Source organism: Triturus cristatus, chromosome 3_2 (genome assembly GCF_964204655.1).
Source record: "Triturus cristatus chromosome 3_2, aTriCri1.1, whole genome shotgun sequence".
Classification (NCBI taxonomy): domain Eukaryota; kingdom Metazoa; phylum Chordata; class Amphibia; order Caudata; family Salamandridae; genus Triturus; species Triturus cristatus.
In genome coordinates this window covers 1,097,166,690-1,097,179,683 of record NC_140584.1, presented here as the reverse complement: position 1 = coordinate 1,097,179,683, position 12,994 = coordinate 1,097,166,690, and the positions used below count along the sequence as shown (strand labels likewise).

The window sequence follows — 12,994 nt, the reverse complement described above, 5'->3', positions numbered from 1 at the left end:
ATTCCCTCCAGCATCGACAGGAGATGGGGGCCGTGGGAGGGAGAATTGATCCACCCAACACAGTGATACAGGTTACCACCCCTACCTCCATCCCGTTAGCCCCTCCAGAAAGGTTTTCAGGGGATGCTTCGCGGTGTGCCGCCTTTCTTAGCCACTGCCAGCTGCATTTTTCTTGTAAGGCCACCTGCTTCCCCACAGATCAGGCCCGGGTTGCATTTATGGTTTCCTACCTTAGTGGGGCGGCCGCGGACTGGGCTATACCTCTAGTGGACCGGGATGACCCTTTATTGTATGATTACACCGAGTTTAAGAGGGAGTTTCGCAAGCTTTTTGATAGACACACATATACCCACTCTGCAGACTCTGAACTATTGGCTCTGAGACAAGGCAATCAAGACCTGGTTGCCTACATCACTACATTTCAGAGACTGGTAGTTGAATCCAATTGGCCCGAAGAAAAACGTGGTACAATGTTTTACAGAGGACTACGGGACGATTTAAAAGACGCCCTTTCACAGATAGTGGACCTTCCTGCAGCCTGTCCTGAGTTGATAGACCTTGTGGTGAAAATTGAACATCGTATCCAGGAAAGGAAGCAGGAAAAGGGGAAAGGAGAACAGCGGTATGTTCCCGCCAAAGTAAAAGGAGTTGAGGTGGTCAAAGTTCCTGAGGATAGTGAACCTATGCAAATAGGAATAGTGAGAGGGCCCCTAACTCCTGAAGAACGACAGAGGCGTCGCACCAACAGACTGTGTCTCTATTGCGGGAAGGCCGGTCATTTCCTGCGGTCATGCCCCGTTAAACCCTTACCTCCAAAGTCTTCGGGAAACTAGAAAGCCTAGGAAACATGGAGACAGGACTCCTGGGCGTTTCTGACCTTACAGTCTCCTCCTCTGTCCCTGAATCTAGATCAGTCACTCACCTCTATGTGTCCTCTTACCTTTCAGTAGAACACCTGGGTTTGCATGTGGCCATCATGATAGATTCTGGGGCCTCTGGTAACTTTATGGACGAGAAGTGGGCAATTGACAACGTTATACCATGTGTCAAGAAGGAGGTGCCCAATGCGGTCATCACTATTGATGGCCGTTCTCTCGTTTCAGGCCCCGTCACGCACAAGACATGCACCCTCCATATGCATATAGACCCGAACCACCATGAGAGTATTGAATTCGACTTGATTCGCTCACCTCAAATACCAGTACTCTTAGGAATCCCTTGGTTGCAAACACACAACCCAATCATTGACTGGAAGGCAGCCACACTCCAGTTTCGCCCTGTCAAACCTCTTGATACTGGGGCCCCAGTAGCTCTTGCAGCCTCTATGGTGGACCAGACTGACACCAGAACCGAGCTGCCCGATTGTTACAACGATTTGAGCACTGTATTCGATCCTAAAGAGGCAGACGTCCTTCCCCCGCATAGGGTATACGACTGCCGCATTGATTTAGAGGCTGGGGCTCGAATCCCTTGCAGCAGAGTGTACGCCCTAACAGAGAAGGAGAATACATACCGACGAGAATACCTGGACACTATGCTGGAGAAGGGGTTTATTAGGCCTTCCAGATCCCCTGCCTCCTCATCGCTGTTTTTTATTCCTAAGCGTGAGGGGGGTCTTCGATGTTGCATCGATTATCGGAGATTGAATGAGGTGACCATTAAAAACAGGTATCCCTTGCCCTTGATCTCCTCCCTCCTTGACAGAGTACGTAATGCCAACTATTTCACCAAATTGGATTTACGAGGCGCCTACCATCTAGTGCGTGTCAAGGAGGGAGATGAATGGAAAACTGCTGTTCGAGGCATATGAGCTGCAGATTGTACACTTAGCATAGATCGCCATCTGGTGTTGGGCCCGGATGTTTGCAGTTTGTTTTTCTTCTTGGACAGTCTTTGGAAGTCACGAGTTTGGTGACTCCTCCTTCGGTCCGTACTGCGCATGGGCTTCGGCTCCATCCTCAGATTGTTTTTTTCCGCCATCGGGCTCGGATGTGATACTTCGTGCTCCGGCTTCGAACTTCTACGGTTCCAGCCTCGACGGAAAATCCTCGTATCTTCGAGTTTCTTCATCATCATCTTCATCTCTCGAAGCGGCACTTTTCTCCATCCCGTACATCGGCACCGGCCTTCGGGCCCTCCTCGACTCCGGTCCCGGCCGATGGAAAGGACTCCGTTCAAAAAGTGCCCAAAATGTGGGTCTAAATTTCCCCACACCGACCTCCATCAGGTGTGTAATCTTTGCCTCTCTCCAGAACACGAGGCCAGAGACTGCCCCGCCTGTAAGTCTTTTCGATCGAAGAAAACCATCCGGGATCGAAAAGCTCGACGCACCATGGCGCACTCATCGTCTGCAGCTCCACCGGACATCTTCGGAGACGGCGCCGAAGCTTCGGGGCAAACACACACCGAGCAGGAAGAAGACGTCGTCAGCGCTTCCGAAGCCGACGACTCCGACGTGGAGGACATCACACCGGCGCAGCGGGCCGTGAGTACTGTGCCCCCTCCCACCCCCGCGCCCAAAACCAAAGAGACTCAGGTTACTCCCTCGCCTGCCGGCCTGGGCAAAACCAAGACCAAAGCTTCGATCACCCCACCTTCGGGCTCGGTGTCGAAGCATCCAAAGTCTCACGGCAGCTCGGGATCGAGCCAGCCGACGCCCGGTGCCGAAAAACAGCATCCGGCACCGAAGAAAGCAATATCCAGCTCGACTCCGAAGCCACCGGTGCCGAAGTCTGGACTCTCGGTGCCGACCAAACACAAACATAAATCTGTCGGCACCGACGCTCCGACGCCGAAAACTCCTTCGACGCCGAAAAAACAGGAGGCCCCAAAAAAGCATGGCGCACACAAACCATCGAAGCCCTCGGCTCCGAAATCACCGGTGCCGACGGACGATTCGACGCCACTGGCTCTGTTTACACCAGACCCTCTACAAAAGACTCTGTCCAAAGATCCAAAGACTGGACTATTGACTTTAATTATCAAGAAAAGACGCCTTGATACTCCGGCTCCTCCTCCACCACCCAAAAGGAAGGACTCTGCTACTTCACCCCTCAGAGTGCCCTTCCCACTACCGCCTCCCCTACCTCCTCCACCACCTCCACCCCCTCCCCCTCCCAGGTCTCCGCCACCTCCACCTCACTACGATCCGGCCCCATCCCCAGATCCGGATGACGGGGACCCGGACAATTACCCGGCGGACGCCCCAATGGATCCCACTCCACCAGGGACCCCAGACCCATGGGAGGATTACAATAACCCTGATATACCAGACATACCTCAGGACGACCTATACCCATCCAGGCCGTCTCCTCCAGAGGACTCCTTAGGGTTTCATCATTTAGTGCAGAGAGCAGCACACTACCATGGGGTGGACATGCACAGTGAACCAGTGGAAGAAGACTTCCTACTGGATACATTTGACATACAAGACAAATCCACTTCTATTTTACCCATGCTTAAGGGTGTCACCAAGCACGCTACAGAGGTGTTCAAAGACCCTGTCAGGGCCAGAGTACTGAACCCTAGAATAGAGAAGAAGTACAAAGCGGCACCCACAGACCCTGCATACATTAAGGGCCCTGCTCCCCTAGATTCCCTAGTTGTCTCCACAGCTAGAAAGCGGGCTAACTCCCAATCCTCAGGAGAAGCCCCACCGCCAGACAAGGAATCTAAACTTCTGGACGCGTCTGGTAAACGCACCGCCTCCCAAGCTGCAAACATGTGGCGCATTGCAAACACACAAGCACTGCTTGCGCGATATGACAGAGCACACTATGACGAACTAGAGGCTCTTATGCAGCACCTTCCAGAAAAACACAAGCGCAAGGCTCATGACCTAATACAGGAGGGTAAACTAATTACAAACACCTCCATTAAGTGTGCCCTCGATGCAGCCGACACTGCTTCTAGAGCCATAAATACAAGTGTCCTGCTTCGTCGCCATGCCTGGCTCAGGATCTCAGGGTTCAAACCTGAAGTCCAGGCGTCCATACTCAATCACCCCTTTGACCAGCAAACTCTCTTTGGGCCAAAGGTAGACGAAGCGTTGGAAAAGATGAAAAAGGACACAGACACAGCAAAGTCCATGGGGGCACTCCAAACACAAGCCTCTAAACGTTCCTTTCGACGCTCGTCCTTTCGTGGCACAGGCAGAGGCTCCTCCACCGATAACGCCTCTACCTCCTACAAGTCCCCTCCTCAAAATACCTTTTCAAAGGGCAATCAAAGGGGCGGTTACAGAGGCAACAACAATAAGGGCAGGGGCAAAACCAACAACACCCGTTCTGCCACCCCACCCGCACAATGACTCCCCTCCGCTCCCCCCAGACCATCCCACTCCGGTCGGGGGCAGACTACAAGTCTTTATCCACACATGGGAGTCCATAACATCGGACAAATGGGTGACCCAAATCATTCGGTCAGGGTACTGTCTCGAACTAACATCTACCCCACCCAATATCCCACCAAGGCACCGTCCAATGTCTCAAGAACATTCCACACTGCTCAAACAAGAAGTACTCTCACTCCTCCAAAAACACGCTATAGAGCAGGTCCCCGTCAATCAACAAAATCTAGGGGTCTACTCCCTATATTTCTTAATACCAAAGAAAGACGGGACCCTCAGACTCATTCTCGACCTCCGGCCTCTAAATGCCTACATACATTCAGACCATTTTCACATGGTCACCCTACAGCAAGTCCTCCCACTCCTCTGCCAGGGAGACTTCCTCACAACCTTGGATCTGAAAGACGCATACTTTCACATTCCAATACACCCCTCTCACAGGAAATACCTCAGGTTCGTGGTGGACGGGCAACATTACCAATTCACGGTTCTCCCCTTCGGGGTCACCACCGCACCACGGGTGTTTACCAAATGCCTAGCAGTAGTAGCAGCACACCTCAGACGTCAACATATTCACGTCTTCCCTTACCTAGACGACTGGCTGATAAAAGCCGCGTCCTACAACCAATGTGTGCAACATACAAACAGCACCATCCAACTGCTCCACCAGCTAGGCTTCACGGTGAACTACCAAAAGTCCCACCTCATACCATCTCACACAAAGCAATATCTCGGGGCCACTATAGACACCTCCAAAGGTATTGCCTATCCAAACTCAGCCAGAATCACAAGCATTCAAGCCTTACGCAAAACATTCCTTCCTCAACACTCTCTTCCAGCAAGAGTGTTTATGAAGCTTATAGGAATGATGGCGTCTTGCATCTTCATAGTGCCCCATGCAAGACTCCACATGCGTCCACTTCAAGAGTGCCTAGCACAACAGTGGAACCAGGCCCAGGGGCAGCTGACGGATCTGGTGTTGGTGGACGGCCGCACACATCACTCTCTGCAGTGGTGGAACACCACAAACCTTTCCAAAGGGCGGCCGTTCCTGGACCCGGTTCCTCAGGTGACTCTAACAGCGGACGCATCGCTCTCCGGCTGGGGAGCGCACCTTCTACACCTCACCATGCAAGGTCTATGGACGCCACAGCAAAAATCGCTCCACATCAACCATCTGGAGCTCTTGGCGATCTTTCTAGCCCTAAAATCTTTCCAAAAACAGATTTCGGGCAAAGCAGTCCTCATTCGCACAGACAATATGACTGCAATGTATTATATCCAAAAACAGGGGGGGACACACTCTCCCCAGCTCTCCCGCTTAGCCCAGAGCATATGGGGATGGGCAATTCCTCAAAACATCTTTCTCCTGGCACAGCACGTTCCAGGCGTACAAAACACCATGGCAGATCTGCTCAGCAGACAAACGCAACAACTACACGAATGGGAACTGCATCCACAAGTTCTTCACCCATTCTTCCAACAGTGGGGGCATCCTCAGATAGACCTCTTCGCCACCCACGAAAAAAAAAAATGCCCAAGCTTCGCCGCCAGATACCCACACCCATTGTCCAAGGGCAATGCGATATGGATGAACTGGTCAGGCAGATTTGCATACGCCTTTCCACCTCTCCCACTAATTCCATTAGTGGTCAGGAAGCTACAACAGCACTCCCTCACACTCATTCTGGTAGCTCCGACGTGGGCCAGGCAGCCGTGGTACACCACGCTACTACAACTGTCAGTGGTACCACATCAAAAACTGCATCTATCCCCATGCCTCCTAACCCAGAACCATGGAGAAATCAGGCACCCGGACCCAGCTCAGCTCAACCTGGCGATCTGGCTCCTGAAATCCTAGAATTCGGATACCTTAACCTTCCCCCTGATTGCATGAACATCATCATGGAAGCCAGACGTCCTACCACTAGAGCATGCTATGCCGCAAAGTGGAAAAGATTTGTAATTTACTGCCGTAACAATACAATCAACCCTCTAGATGCATCCATACAGCACATCATATGCTATCTGCTCCATCTTCACAGGTGTAACCTGGCATATTCATCCATACGCCTACACCTAGCAGCGATCGCTGCTTATCTACAAAACAGACAGCATTTATCACTCTTCAGAGTGCCCGCTATTAAAGCCTTCATGGAAGGCCTTAAACGCGTAATTCCTCCCAGGGCACCACCTTCCCCTGTATGGAATCTAAATGTAGTTCTTACACGACTAATGGGTCCGCCCTTCGAACCAATGCACAAATGTGAGCTACAGTTTCTCACCTGGAAAACAGCTTTCCTTGTAGCTATCACTTCCCTTAGAAGGGTTGGTGAAATACAAGCGTTCACCATACAGGAACCCTACATACAAATGCATCACAGCAAGGTCATACTTCGCACAAATCCGAAGTTTCTGCCCAAAGTCATTTCCCCCTTCCACCTCAATCAATCAGTGGAATTACCTGTCTTCTTTTCGCAACCCCAATCTGTTGCAGAAAGGGCCTTACACACACTTGATGTGAAAAGGGCGTTGCTATACTACATACAAAGAACGCAACCCTTCAGGAAGACTAAACAATTGTTCGTTTCCTTCTCTCCACCACATAAAGGCAACCCCATTTCTAAATCAGGGATAGCTAGGTGGATTGTAAAATGCATACAAATTTGCTATCAAAAGGCAAAGAGAACATTATCTGTTCCTCCTAAAGCCCACTCTACAAGAAAGTTAGGGGCTTCTATGGCTTTTCTAGGGAATATACCCTTAGATGACATCTGCAAAGCAGCCACATGGTCTACACCGCACACCTTCACAAAACACTACTGTGTAGATGTGCATTCCAAGCAGCAAGCTAGGGTGGGCCAGGCTGTACTAAAGACACTTTTTCAAACAGCTGCAACGGATACCGGTGGTCGCCGCTAAGGTTGGGTACTGCTATATAATCTATGCTAAGTGTACAATCTGCAGCTCATATGCCTCGAACGGAATATGCTACTTACCAGTATGCATCTGTTCTTGGCATGTAGAGCTGCAGAGTTGTACACGCCCACCCGCCTCCCCGGCTACCTGTATCCGTTCCAGTACATCTTATTTAGATACAACACATGGGTTTCTCACTGTTATTACTACGCTCCATCATTTCCCTGTTGGCGAAAAACAATCTGAGGATGGAGCCGAAGCCCATGCGCAGTACGGACCGAAGGAGGAGTCACCAAACTCGTGACTTCCAAAGACTGTCCAAGAAGAAAAACAAACTGCAAACATCCGGGCCCAACACCAGATGGCGATCTATGCTAAGTGTACAACTCTGCAGCTCTACATGCCAAGAACAGATGCATACTGGTAAGTAGCATATTCCTTCTGTACTAAATACGGATTGTTTGAGTATTTAGTAATGCCCTTTGGGCTTTGCAACGCTCCAGCGGCGTTTCAGTTTTTCATTAACGAAGTCCTGTGGGATATGCTGGACCTCCAAGTCATCGCCTACATCGATGATTTACTGATATTCTCTTCCTCCATGACTGAACATGTGGGTCACGTCCGGCGTGTGTTAGAACGCTTACGTGCTCATGATTTGTACTGCAAACTGGAAAATGTACTTTCCATACTCGAGAGGTACCTTTTTTAGGCTTTATTATTTCCCCACTCGGACTTCGTATGGATCCTGTTAAGGTAGAGGCGGTTCTCGCCTGGCCATCGCCTAATTCCGTGAAGGACCTGCAGAAATTCTTGGGGTTCGCCAATTTTTATCGGCGTTTTATTCAAGGATACTCGGAATTGGCAACCCCACTCACGCTCCTCTTGCGGAAGGGGGTCCCGTACATCTGGTCGACTGCGGCTGAAGCCTCTTTTAGGAGTTTGAAGGAGGCCTTTACGCGCGCCCCGGTTTTGAGCCATCCGGATCCAGCCTTGCCCTATGTGGTTGAGGTGGACGCTTCTCAAGTGGCAGTGGGAGGGGTTCTGAGTCAAGTCGATCCTGACACCGGGGTGTGCCATCCCATTGCTTATTTTTCTCACAAGTTCTCTCCCGCGGAATTCAACTATGCGGTGGGGGACAAGGAACTCCTGGCGATCAAGAAAGCCTTTGAGGAGTGGCGGCAATACCTCTTAGGTGCACGTTTCCCGGTGGTGGTTTACATCGACCATCGCAATCTCCAGTACCTTAAATCCACCAAGGCGCTGTCCATGAGGCAACTTAGATGGACCCAGTTCTTCTGTGAATATGACTTCACTATTAGGTTCCGCCCTGGGAGGAAAAATGGCAAAGCCGATGCCCTGTCCCGGTTAGGGTTTCAACTTCCCGATGTGCCTGAGGTCGCGCCCCCTGTTATCCCTGAAGGGCGCATTTTAGGGGGAGTGTTCGGGGAGGAAGACTTCGGGCTCAAATTCGGCAGAGTCAACTTTCGATGGCCATGCCTGACTTTGTGGGGGCGGAGGAGTGGGTCAGTACAGATGGATTGGTGTGTGTCCGAGGGGGGGTGGTGTTACCCACTCCTGCTTTACAAACACAGGTCCTGGACTGGTATCATTCGCACCCTTTGTCGGGTCACCCTGGTATTAAGAAGACCATCCAGATCATACGTGAGCGGTTCTGGTGGCCCACTATGTTGCAGGACATAGAACAGTATGTGAAGTCATGCCATGTCTGTGCACAAACCAAGAGTTCCCATCAAAACCCGGTGGGTCTTCTGCTCCCTCTTGCTACACCTCCCGGCCCATGGTACACAGTATCACTTGACTTCATAGTGGAACTGCCAGCCACCAAGCGCTTGAATAACACCTTGCTGGTGGTGGTAGACCACTTTACGAAGACAGCACATTTCATTCCTTTAACGGGGTTACCTACAGCAGCTGCATTAGCTTCCATCTTTTTGCAACAGGTTGTACGGCTACATGGCCTTCCCTCGGTCTTGATTTCTGATAGGGGGGCCCAGTTTGTGTCCCGATTTTGGAAATGCCTCTGTGCCTTGCTGCAGATTGACGTTAGGCTCTCTTCCAGTCATCATCCCCAGTCTGACGGGCAAACAGAGAGAGTCAACCAGTGCTTTGAACAATATGTACGAAACCAGGCTCTGCACTCATCCAAGGAGTGGGATGAGTGGGTGTGGATGGCAGAATTGTCATATAACAACAGTCCACATTCCTCTACCCTCCATACCCCTTTCTTTTGTTCACACGGTTTTCACCCCAAGCTGTTGCCTCTAGGGATCCCTGTTAGCAGCCCAACTCCTGCAGCCAATGACCTAGTGCAGAGATTATACGATGTACATAAACAGACATTAGTCAACCTTGATTTGGCGAAAGTTCGATATAAAGAGGGGGCGGATCTACACCGGAGGTTGGAACCCATATACGCTCCTGGGGACAAGGTGTGGCTTTCCACTAAACACATCAGACTCAGTGGTCCTCGCAAGTTCATGCCCAAATACATTGGTCCTTATAATGTGGTGAGACTGATCAATCCAGTGGCGGTGAAGATCGAACTGCCTGCAGCTCTTAAAATTCACCCAGTATTCCATATCTCGTTACTTAAGCCTGTTGCACCTGGTACACGACTCCCTAAGAAACCCTCGCCAGTTACCATACAAGACACTGAAGAATACGAGGTGGACACCATTGTAGACTCCCGCTTCGTGGGTAAATCACTTCAATATCTGCTACATTGGAAAGGTTATGGGGTGGAGGAGCGTTCTTGGGTGTCTGCGAGGGACGTACATGCTCCCCGGTTGGTGCGATTGTTTCATCAGAGGTACCCTCACAAACCTAAGCCTGGGGAGGGGCGTTGTGAGGGGAGAGTACTGTCATGCCTCGCGATTCAGCCCCTACAGGTGGCAAGTATATAAGGGGCGAAGAGCGTGTACACGCCGCTTCGCGTTCTTGCATTGAGCCCCATTTCCGTCCCGAGAGCTGTTGCCTGACTTCCTGTATTGTTAGTTCCGGTTTCCTGTTTTGAGTCGTGGACGTTCCCCGGCTCCGGTGGTTGTAGCGTTGTGGATCCTATTGTTACGGAGGGTGGAAGGTGTCCTCTCTCTCCAGGATATTCGCGAGGGTTTCTCCTGGTTGTGGCATCTTCATCCAAGTAAGGTCGGCTGGGTGTTTGGAGGTCCAGGGGTTTCCTGTCTCGCGTCACTTCGTGCTAGAGAGGTAGTCTGACATTGACAGAGCGCAGTCTCCATTCCCAGCGCTTCCTGGCGTGGTGTCTTCAGTCTAACGCCTCGCTCATCCATGTGTTATACCTGAAATATTATTAAGTATAGTTTTGCCTGCTGATAAGGTAACTCCAAGTTTGGATTAGTTGGAGTCTTTTCCTTTGTCCGATTTTCACGCCCCCAGTATCCTTTCCTCCCTTCACCATTATATCCATCCCCTTCGTCATCCTGAGCAGCTATCAGGAATCCGGTGGTGATAGATTGCGAGGACCATTGAGCAGGGGGGTTAGGTTTCCCGCTCTTCTACATACTAAGCAAGGTACTTGATCTTCCCCACCTTACTAATGTATTAAAGGAATACTCTACCTTCCTGGGAGTATAATCTTGGTATCCTTATTCCCTGCAGCTGCCCACTAAGGAACTACTACTTAGAACACACCTGCTGGTTCCTACAGACTTATACATAGCAGCAGACGATATTACCGGTAGGTGTTGGGGACATACAGAAGCGAGGGACACAGGGAGGGCGATACAGAGGTATTCCACTAACCACCTTTATATTACAGCTGGGAGACCTACTTGTTTGCCTTGTTGAGATCTCTTACGCTCCTGTTGTTCCCCCTGACGGAATCACCTATCAAGACCTACCGGATCCCCCCACCTATCCTTGTTTTGTTTCCCTGTTTTCCCCAGTGGGTTCTCCGCACTCTAGAGTCTGATAGAGTCGGGGAAACACGGGGGACGGCTGTGGACTCATCTTCACGACTCCAGACGCTCCTGCAGAACATCCGCGATCCTTACAGTCCTTATCTTGATGTTTCTCGAGTTTTACTAAGAGTAGCTCTATGTTAGTAATTTTCTCGCTTATAGGCTGAAGGAGAAGTCTAACCAACCGTTCTAAATCTGTCAAATAAGATGTATCCGTTAAACTCACCCTTTCAGTCTGAGTTGTCTCGTCCGTGTGAGGTTTATTAGTTTTTGGCTGATTTTCTTTAGCTAGTGGTACATCTTGCTTGACGGGTGTTATAGTCGTATTTGATGTACTCATTGTAGGTTTAGCCAATCTAAAATTAAGCCACACATCTTTAGCTGAGGGCTTATGGTTACCCAGAGGTTTATAAATCTTCCTCATAATAGATTTGGTTTTTTTTCTCCCATTGCGCCCTTTCTTCTTTTTGGGGGAAGGAGACTTATCTGCTACTATTATGCTAGTCAGGGGGGAACTTTCTGCAAGTACTTCCCCTGGGGAGTTTATTGACATATTTCCTGATTGTACTAGACACGGACTAGCCCCACCATTGGTAACAGGTAAAGGACTTCTTTCATTACTATTTAAAATGATTAGACCTGAGGGTGTATCATTCCTACAACCTTTACCACTGGGTAACCCCGAAAAGGATTGCAGCAAAAGTGAATCATCCACATTAATAGTGGACTCCACAGTGTTATTGTGCTAAGTGGTGTGCATTGAAAGATTTGGAAAGCACATATTCGGAGTCAAGGAGAGACGTCCGTATTTTGGATTGCGTCAGCAACTACACCAATCGTTTTTTGTAACATGAGGTCGATAGCTGTTAGGGATGGCAAGGGTGTAGATGGAGCAGAATTTTTTCTAGTAGATGATCTTGTAACCACAGGTGTCTTTCTGGCTTTCGTCATTTTATACAAGCTATCCCACAATATTACAACACAACTAAATACGTGTAGAGCACTACACTTAACCAGTGCACAAGTCCGCACAAACTATCATTTGGCACACGGATATGATGCTGAAGTCACCTCAATACTTTGTCCCGGACCGGAGATGAATACAATGGGGGTGGCCCGTCCCGTCTCCCTCGGTCCCCTGAGGGCCACAGAGGGCCCGCCCTTTGCCCGGGCTTAGCCCGGCGCTGCCCGCGCGCGGTCCCGCGACGCGGGGAGTGTCCTCCAAATTTAAATGCCTCCTGGCTCCAAATCGGTGGTGTCGATGACGGCTTCCTGCCGCAAAGGATCTTGGGGGTGGTAGTCCCTCCCGCTCTGCGACCGCGCCGGTGCAAGGAGGCGCGGCGGCGGGGAGAGACCCACAGGGCAGCAGGAGAGTGCGGAGCAGCAGTGGACACAACAGCCAGGTAGAGTTATCGTTTCGTTTTTTCCAGCAGCACACATTTGATCAAATTCATTATTAATAGATTTTCTTCCTGTTTGTTGGAGATGCGCCGATCGCTCGTGGCTACATCTGTGACGTGGCTTCGAAAACCTATTGCCTGGTGCTGCTATTTAGAATACGCAAACACTTATAAGTACATCTGGCCCAAAGTATTGCATGCTGTCATAACTTAGCTATCGACATGGCTGTCAACCTTTTCCTTGGTGTAACAATCTTGGTTTTCTCCATTCAATCAGTGAAACACCCTAAGCTGGCCCCCTTTCTGTATCAGAGAGTCTGCTCTATAAGAAAGATCAGAATATAACAAACAGTCTACGGCATGGGGGGTCTTTATCATATAATTAGTGA

General features: G+C 50.2%; 1 protein-coding gene across 4 annotated transcripts in view; it reads left to right on the top strand.

Annotated features, from left to right (window-relative positions):
• LOC146859198 (dehydrogenase/reductase SDR family member 4-like) overlaps positions 1-12,994 on the top strand; it is a 256,188-nt gene that overhangs the window by 208,151 nt on the left and 35,043 nt on the right. The window lies entirely within an intron of this gene.